The sequence below is a fragment of the Piliocolobus tephrosceles genome, chromosome 8 (assembly GCF_002776525.5).
Source record: "Piliocolobus tephrosceles isolate RC106 chromosome 8, ASM277652v3, whole genome shotgun sequence".
Classification (NCBI taxonomy): Eukaryota; Metazoa; Chordata; class Mammalia; order Primates; family Cercopithecidae; genus Piliocolobus; species Piliocolobus tephrosceles.
In genome coordinates, this window is record NC_045441.1 from 137,899,322 (window position 1) to 137,908,695 (window position 9,374).

Genomic DNA, 9,374 nt, shown 5'->3' on the forward strand with positions numbered 1-9,374 from the left:
AGGGAGAACTGCTTGAACCAGGGAGGGGGAGGTTGCAGTGAGCCAAGATCATGCCACTGCACTCCAGCCTGGGTGAGAGAGTGAGACTCTGTCTTAAATAAATAAATAAATAAATAAAGATGGAAGAAACATAGAGTTGGATCAGGCTGAATTTATTGATTTGGGCCTATTAAGTAGGGACTCTGCATTTAATGTTGCAGCTCAGGGAGTTAAAAAAAGGTTCTAATAGTTTATTTGCCTAGTCAGCTGAAATACGGATTAGAAGATGGCCCATTGTGAACGAGCTGCAAATGTCTGATCTCCCTTGGTTTAAGGTAGGGCAAAGGATCCAAAGGCTTAGGGAGTTTGGGATGGTGGAGTGCATTAGTCACTTTAGACCTACTCATCCCAGCTGGGAAGGTCCAGAAGATACACCCTTGACCAATGCCTTGCAAAACAGATTTGTGAGGGCAGGAGCTGCATCTTTGAAGAGCCCTGTAATTGCTCTTCTGTGTGTGTCAGATCCAATAGTGGGAACCTCAGTCACTCAACTACAAAACTTAAATAACAGAAGTTGCATCTGGGGTGCCTGCAGGATTCAATATCATGGTGGAAGAAGACATCGAGACCAAAATCAAGAACTACAGCACTGCCCCTTTTGACAGCCACTTCCCAACCAGAACCAGACCAAGAACTGCTGGCAGAACTACCTGGATTTCCACCGCTGTCAGAAGGCAATGACCGCTAAAGGAGGCGATATCGCTGTGTGCCAATGGTACCAGCGTGTGTGCAAGTCCCTCTGCCCCACATCCTGGGTCACAGCCTGGGACGAGCGCCAGGCTGAAGGCATGTTTCCTGGGAAGATCTGAACTGGCTGCACCTCCCTCTCCTCTGTCCTCCGTCCTTCTCCCAGGGTAGCAAAGGGGGACCTAGTACCCAGTGACCCCCACCCCGGGATCCTAAATCATTATTTCACTGCTAATAAAAACTCATTGGAAAAAAATATTTAAACACAGTGGGAATAATTGGATCCTAAGTTGGCAAAGGCCAACTGGCAGCACTCAATTGTCAAAGGCAAGGTGGGCGTAGCTACCCTAACAGACAGCAGAGGCAAAGTGGCAATCAGAATAGTCTGACTTGTGTAGAACTCTGGCATTAGCTAACTAATCAGTGTTCCTAGAAGTGAAATTGATAGGAAGCCTACTGCATTCCTACTTAATTTATATAAGCAGAAAAAAAAACAGTTAAGGTCCAGTGCAAACAGAAAGGGTCAGGAGAATGGGCCGGACATGGTGGCTCACATCTGTAATCCCAGCACTTTGGGAGGCTGTAGTGGGAGAATGACCTGAGGTCAGGAGTTCAAGACCAGCCTGGCCAACATGGGGAAACCCCATTTCTACTAAAAATACAAAAATTAGTCACGTGTGGTGGTGGGCACCTATAAACCCAGCTACTCAGGAGGCTGAGGCAGGAGAATCACTTGAACCTGGGAGGCAGAGGTTGCAGTGTGCCAAGATTGCGCCATTGCACTCCAGCATGGGCGAGAGTGAAAATCTGTCTCAAAAAAAAAAAAGAAGAAAAAAGAAATCTGGGGAAGAAGTATATGGATGGAGCCTCTCTGAGTGGTCAAAAACTGTGAAGATATTTGTATCCCATGTGAGTGCTTTGCTGAGTGACCTCAGCAGAGGAGGATTTTAATAATCAAGTGTATAGGATGACCCATTCTGTGGACACCACTCAGCTCTTTCCCCAGCCACCCGTCATCGTCCAATGAGCCCATGAACAAAGTGACCATGGTGACAGGGATGGAGGTTACACTTGGGCTCAGCAACATGGACTTCCACTCACCAAGGTGGACCTGGCTACGGCCACTGCTGAGTGCCTAATTTGCCAGTAGTGGAGAGCAACGCTGAGTCCTCAATATGGCACCATTCCATCAGCCAGCTCCTGGTGGCAGGAAGATTATATTGGACCTCTTCCATCATGAAAACAGTAGAGGTTTGTCCTCACTGGAATAAACATTTACTCTGGATATGGGTTTGCCTATCCTGCATGCAATGCTTCTGCCAAGACTACCATCTGTGGATTCATGGAATGCATGGTATTCCACACAGCATTGCCTCTGACCAAGGCACTCACTTTATGGCTAAGAAAGTGCAACGGTGGGCTCATGTTCATGGAATTCACTGGTCTTACCATGTTGCCCATCATCCTGAAGCAGCTGAATACGTAGAATGGTGGAATGGCCTTCCCTGTAATTGAAGTCACAATTACAACGCCAACTAGGTGATAATACTTTGCAGGGCTGGGGCAAAGTTCTCCAGAAGACCATGTATGCTCTGAATCAGCATCCAATATATGGTACTGTTTCTCCCATAGCCAGAATTCATGGGTCCAGGAATCGGGGGGTGGAAGTGGAAGTGGCACCACTCACCATCACCCCTAGTAATCCACTAGCAAAATGTTTGCCTCCTGTTCCCGTGACATTACGTTCTGCTGGCCTAGAGGTCTTAGTTCCAGAGGGAGGAACGCTGCCACCAGGAGACACAACGATTCCATTAAACTGGAAGTTAAGTCTGCCACCTGGACACTTCAGGCTCCTCCTACCTTTAAGTCAACAGGCTAAGAAGGGAGTTACAGTGTTGGCTGGGGTGACTGACCTACACTATCAAGATCAGTCTTGATATCAGTCTACTACTCCACAGCGAAGGTAAGGAAGAGTATGCATGGAATAGAGGAGATCCATTAGGGTGTCTCTTTTTTTTTTTTGAGACTGAGTCTCGCTAGGTCGCCCAGGCTGGGGTGCAGTGGCACTATCTCGGCTCACTGCAAGCTCCGCCTCCTGGGTTCACGTCATTCTCCTGCCTCAGCCTCCTGTGTAGCTGGCACTACAGGTGCCTGCCACTACGCCTTCCTAAATTTTTTGAATTTTTAGTAGAGACGGAGCTTCACTGTGTTAGCCAGGATGGTCTCGATCTCCTGACCTCGTGATCTTCCTGCCTTAGCCTAGGGTGTCATTACAGGTGTGAGCCACTGTGCCCAGCCTAGGGTGTCTCTTAGTATTACCATGTGATACCACCGTGCCCTGTGATTAAGGTCAACTGGAAAGGACAACAGCACAATCCAGGAAGGACTACAAGTGACCCAGACCCTTCAGGAATGAAGGTTTGGGTCACTCCACCAGGAAAATACCACGACCTGCTGAGGTGCTTGCTGAAGACAAAGGGAATACAGCATGGGTAGTGAAGAAGGCAGTCATCAATACCAGCTACGACCGCGTGACCTGCTGCAGAAACGACGACTGTAATTTTCATGAGTATTTCCTCCTTCTTTTGTTAAAAGCGTGTTTGTGCATGTATACACTTGTACTTAAGAAAAGAGCTTCATGTTAGGCGGGGCGCAGTGGCTCACGCCTGTAATCCCAGCACTTTGGGAGGCTGAGGCAGGTGGATCACCTGAGGTCAGGAGTTCAAGACAAGCCTGGCCAACATGGCAAAACCCCATCTCTACAAAAAAATCAAAAAAATTAGCTGGGCATGGTAGTGCATGCCTGTAATCCCAGCTACTCAGGAGGCTGGGAGGATTGCTTGAACCCAGGAGGTGGAGGTTGCAGTGAGCTGAGATCGTGTCATTGCACTCCAGTCTGGGTGACAAGAGCAAAACTCTGTCTCAAAAAATAAAGAAAAAAGATAAAAAGATCTTCATGTTATTTCCTTTCTCCTATATCATGTGACATTTAGATTTACTGACTTCACATCAGCATTTAAGTATTGTTAACTTTATGTCATAGTATTTGGGCTGCGGATTGGTGCGTTTCCGGTTGTACGAGGGATAGTTATGTTAGGCATAATTATGACCCTATTATTACCTTTATTTGAAGATTATATATGATCTCAGGAGATGTGTATAGGTTCAAGTTGACAAGGGGTGGATTTGTGATGGTTAAAACTGAGTGTCAACTTGATTGGACTGAAGGATACAAAGTATTGATCCTGGGTGTGTCTGTAAGGGTGTTGCCAAAGGAGAGTAACTTTTGAGTCAGTGGGCTGGGAGAGGCAGACCCACCCTTAATCTGGGTGGGCACAATCTAATCAGCTGCCAGCGAATAATAAGCAGTCAGAAAAATGTGAAAAGGAGAGACGGGCCTAGCCTCTCAGCCTACATCTTCCTCCCAAGCTGCCCTCGAACATCAGACTCCACGTTCTTCAGTTTTGGAACCCTGACTCACTCTCCCTGCTCCTCAGCCTGCAGATGGCCTAGTGTGAGACCTTGTGACGGTGTAATATTCAATAAACTCCCCTATATATATATTTTATACATGTATATTATATATTATATATATGTATATTCCATTAGTTCTGTCTCTCTAGAGATCCCTGACTAATATAGCTGATGAGCTTAAAAAAAAAAAAATCACAAATAGACTAACTTTTTTTTTTTTTTTTTTTGAGATGGTGTCTCGCTCCATCACCCAGGCTGGAGTCCAGTGGCGCGATCTTGGCTCACTGCAAGCTCCACCTCCCAGGTTCACGCCATTCTCCTGCCTCAGCCTCCCGAGTAGCTGGGACTACAGGCGCCCGCCACCACGCCCGGATAATTTTTTTGTATTTTTAGTAGAGACGGGGTTTCACCGTGTTAGCCAGGATGGTCTCAATCTCCTGACCTCGTGATCCGTCCGCCTTGGCCTCCCAAAGTGCCGGGATTACAGGCGTGAGCCACCGCGCCCAGCCTGACTAATGTTTTAAGAAAGTTTATGAATTTGTGTTGGGCCACATTCAAAGCAGCCTGCAGGCTGCGGGTTGGACAAGCTTGCGTTCCTATCAAGCTTGCACTTGATACCAGTTCCATCTCTTCTGAGCTGTAGACAGAGATTGGCAAACTACAGCTTGTGGGGCAAATCCAGTGCACTGGATTTTTTTTTCACATTCCATGAGCTAAGGATGGTTTTTATATTTCTTCTTTTTTAAGAGACAAGGGTCTTGCTCTGTCACCCAGGCTGGAGTGCAGTGGCACAATCACAGCTCTGCAGCCTCAACCTCTTGGGCTTAAGCAATCCTCCTGCCTCAGCCTCCCAAAGCACTGGGATTATAGTTGTGAGCCACCATGACTGGCTGTACACTTTTTAGCTGTTGAAAACAAACAAACAAACAAAAAATCAAAAGAAGGGTCGGGCATGGTGGCTCATGCCAGTAATCCCAGCATTTTGGGAGGTTGAGGCAGGTGAGTCACTTGAGGTCAGGAGTTCGAGACCAGCCTGGCCAACATGGTGAAACCCTGTCTCTACTTAAAAAAAAAAAAAAAAAATACAGCTGGGCGTAGTGACTCATGCCTATAATCCCAGCACTTTGGGAGTCCCAGCACTTTGGGCAGATCACCTGAGGTCAGGAGTTCAAGACCAGCCTAGCCAACATGACGAAACCCTGTCTCTACTAAAAATACAAAAAAAAAAAAAAAAAAAAAAATTACCCCATCATGGTGATGCACTCCTGTAATCCCAGCTGCTTGGGAGGCTGAGGCAAGAGAATTGCTTGAACCCAGGAGTAGGAGGTTGCAGTGAGTCAAGATTGCACCACTGCACTCCAGCCTGGGAGACACTGTGGGACTCTGTCTCAAAAAAAAAAAAAAACAAGGCTGGGCATGGTGGCTCATGCCTGTAATCCCAGCACTTTAGGAGGCTGAGGTGGGCAGATCACGAGGTCAGGAGATAGAGACCATCCTGGCTAACACGGTGAAACCCCATCTCTACTAAAAATACAAAAAAATTAGTCGGGCGTGGTGACAGGTGCCTGTAGTCCCAGCTACTCGGGAGGCTGAGGCAGGAGAATGGTGTGAACCTGGGAGGTGGAGCTTGCAGTGAGCCGAGATAGTGCCACTGCACTCCAGCCTGGGCGACAGAATGAGACTATCGGAAAAAAAAAAAAAAAAAAAAAAGCTGTCGTAATCCCAGCTACGTGGAAGGCTGAGGCACGAGAATTGCTTGAACCCAGAGGGAGACTCCATCTCAAAAAAAATAAAAATATTAGCCATCGTAATCCCAGCTACTTGGGGAGGCCAAGGCATGAGGATTGCTTGAACCCAGGAGGTAGAGGTTGCAGTGAACTAAGATCGAGCCACTGCACTCCAGCCTCAAAAAAAGCAAGACTCCATCTCAAAAAAAAAAAAAAAGGCCGGGCACGGTGGCTCATGCCTGTAATCCTAGCACTTTCAGAGGCCGAGGCGGGTGGATCATGAGGTCAGGAGATTGAGACCATCTGGCTAACACGGTGAAACCCCATCTCTACCAAAAATACAAAAAAAAAAAAAAAAATTAGCTGGGCGTGGTGGCGGGCACCTGTAGTCCCAGCTACTCGGGAGGCTGAGCAGGAGAATGGTGTGAACCTGGGAGGCGGAGCTTGCAGTGAGCTGAGATTGTGCCACTGCACTGCAGCCTGGGTGACAGAGCGAGACTCCGTCTCAAAAAAAAAAAAAAAAAAAAATCCAAAGAAGGATAATGTTTCATGGCATGTAAAATGATATGTAATTCAAGTTTCAGAATTCATAAATAAATTTTTATTGGCACATAGCCACTCTCACTTGTTTATGTATCTTTTGTGCTGCTTTCATGTTGTAACAGGAGAGTTGAGAAGTTGCAGTAGAAATAGCGAAGTTGCAGTAGAAATAGCCTCTTATCTAGCCATTTTGCTTCCAATTTCTCCAGATTCATTCAACCTACATCATGTGATCAGTTAACTTTCCAACATACAGATCATACCCTTCTCATCTCTAAGGCCCCTATGGCAGCCTAATGCCTTCAGGATGCAAGCCAAATCCAACGTAGCATTCAAGGCTGTCCATGAGCTGGCCTAACACAGGTTATTTCCCGCCATTTTCCCCCAAAGAATCCTATGATCTAGCCAGAAAAGATGACAGGCCAGCCTTTAATGCACTCCATTTTCACCACCCCTTGTCTTTTCTCAAACCCTCTTGAAATGCCCTCTCCCATCTCTTAATTTTTTTCTTTCTCTTTTTAAATCATTTAAGGCCTAGAGCAACTGACTTTTCCTTAGTGAAACCTACACAGAAAGAATTAATTGCTCTGTCCTTTATATAAGAAATGCACAGTACTTCCCAAAGTGAATTCCACAGAATTCCAGTTATAAAGGGTGTGGCTACCAAATATTTGTAAAAAGTGTTGTCGGCCAGGCGCGGTGGCTCATGCCTGTGATCCCAGCACTTTGGGAGGCCAAGGTGGACAGATCACCTGAGGTCAGGAGTTCGAGAACAGCCTGACCAACATGGTGAAACCCTGTCTCTACTAAAAATACAAAAATTAGGCCAGGAGCAGTGGCTAACACCTGTAATCCCAGTACCTTGGGAGGCCGAGGGGGTCGTATTGTCTGAGCTCAAAAGTTCAAGACCAGCCTGGGCAACATGGTGAAACCCCCATCTCTACTTAAAAATACAAAGAATTAGCCAGGCGTGGCGGCATGCGCCTGTAGTCCCAGCTACTTGGGACGCTGAAGCAGGAGAATTGCTTGAACCTGGGAGGCGGAGGTTGTAATGAGCCTAGATCGCGCCACTGCACTCCAGCCTGGGCGACAGACTGAGACTCAATCTCTCTCTCTCTCACACACACACACACACACACACACAATATATATATTATTTATATATATTTATACAATATATAAATACAGGCCGGGCGCAATGGCTCATGCCTATAACCCCAGCACTTCGGGAGGCCAAGGTGGGTGGATCACCTGAGGTCAGGCGTTCGAAATGAGCCTGACCAACATGGAGAAACCCCATCTCTACTAAAAAAATACAAAATTAGTGAGGTGTGGTGGCACATGCCTGTAATTCCAGCTTCTTAGGAGGCTGAGCAGGAGAATCACTTGAACCCGGCAGGCAGAGGTTGCAGTGAGCCAAGATCACGCCATTGCACTCCAGCCTGGGCAACAAGAGTGAAACTCTGTCTCAAAAAACAAAACAAAACAAACAAAAATTAGCCGGGCATGGTAGCAGGTGCCTGTAATCCCAGGTACTCAGGAGGCTGAGGCACAAGAATCACTTGAATGTGGGAGGCCAGAGTTGCAGTGAGCCAAGATTGCCCCATTGCACTCCAGCCTGGGCAATAAGAGTGAACCTCCGTCAAAAAAAAAAAAAAAAAAAAAAAAAAAAGGGTGTCAGAGGCGGTGAGCGGTTCTCAGATGAAATAAACTTGGGAAATGACAGATTAAACAAAGCTTAACAGGTTTATTTATTGCAGGGCCTCTCTAAGCCTTTAAAAATGCTGACAGCATGGCCAGGCACAGTGGCTCAGGCAGGTAATCCCAGCACTTTGGGAGACCAAGGTAGGAGGATCATCGGAGGTCAGGAGTTTGAGACCATCCTGGTCAATATGGTGAAATCCCATCTCTACTAAAAATACAAAAAAATTAGTCGGGCGTGGTGACAGGTGCCTGTAGTCCCAGCTACACGAGAGGCTGAGGCAGGAGAATCACTTGAATCCGGAAGGTGGAGGTTTCAGTGAGCTGAGATTGTGCCACTGTGCACTAGCTTACTAGGCTAGTAGGCTAGTAAGCACCTAGCCTACTATACAGTCATGTAATAGTACTGTGATAAAGTACACATTGAACTGTCTTCAACATTTTGAGATGTTAAAAACATCTGTGTTTATAAGCAAAAAATAGCTACATCTGCAGAGACTTCCATACTTGGTAACATTTCACCAAAATAAAATTTAAACTGACAGTTTGCTCCAATACAACTATGATAAATTATCTTCTTCAAAACCTTTTGCATCAGAAAAGCAAAACATCACTTTCGCTAGAAGGTGACAAAGCAGAATAAGGAAAATGCCCTTTAACTAGGAATAATTGGAAAACAGAATAGAAGCTTGACTAGGCAGTCACTACCCCAGAGACGCAACACCATTAACATTAATAATATCACACCTGTAATTCCAGCACTTTGGGAGGCCGAGGCAGGCGGGCACGAGGTTAGGAGTTTGAGACCAGTCTGGCCAATATGGTGAAATTCCATCTCTACTAAAAATACAAAACTTAGCCGGACATGGTGGTGCGCGCCTGTCGTCCCAGCTACTCAGGAGGCTGAGGCAGGAAAATCACTTGAACCTGAGGGCGGAGGTTGCAGTGAGCCGAGATTGGGTCATTGCACTCCAGGGTGGGCAACTGAGTGATACTCCATCTCTGTCTCTCCCTCTCTCTCTCACACACACACACGCTAGCCGGGCGTAGTGGCGCACGCCTGTAATCCCAGCTGCTCCGGAAGCTGTGGCACGAGAATCCCTTGAACCCGGGAGGCGGAGCTTGCAGTGAGCCGAGATGGCATCACTGCACTCCAGCCTGGATGACAGAGCGAGAGTCCGTCTTAAATAAATAAATAAATAAATA

General features: G+C 46.7%; 1 pseudogene; it reads left to right on the forward strand.

Annotated features, from left to right (window-relative positions):
* The first annotated feature begins 585 nt into the window (after positions 1 to 585).
* Positions 586 to 848, forward strand: LOC111551494 (annotated as a pseudogene).
* The last annotated feature ends 8,526 nt before the right edge of the window (positions 849 to 9,374 follow it).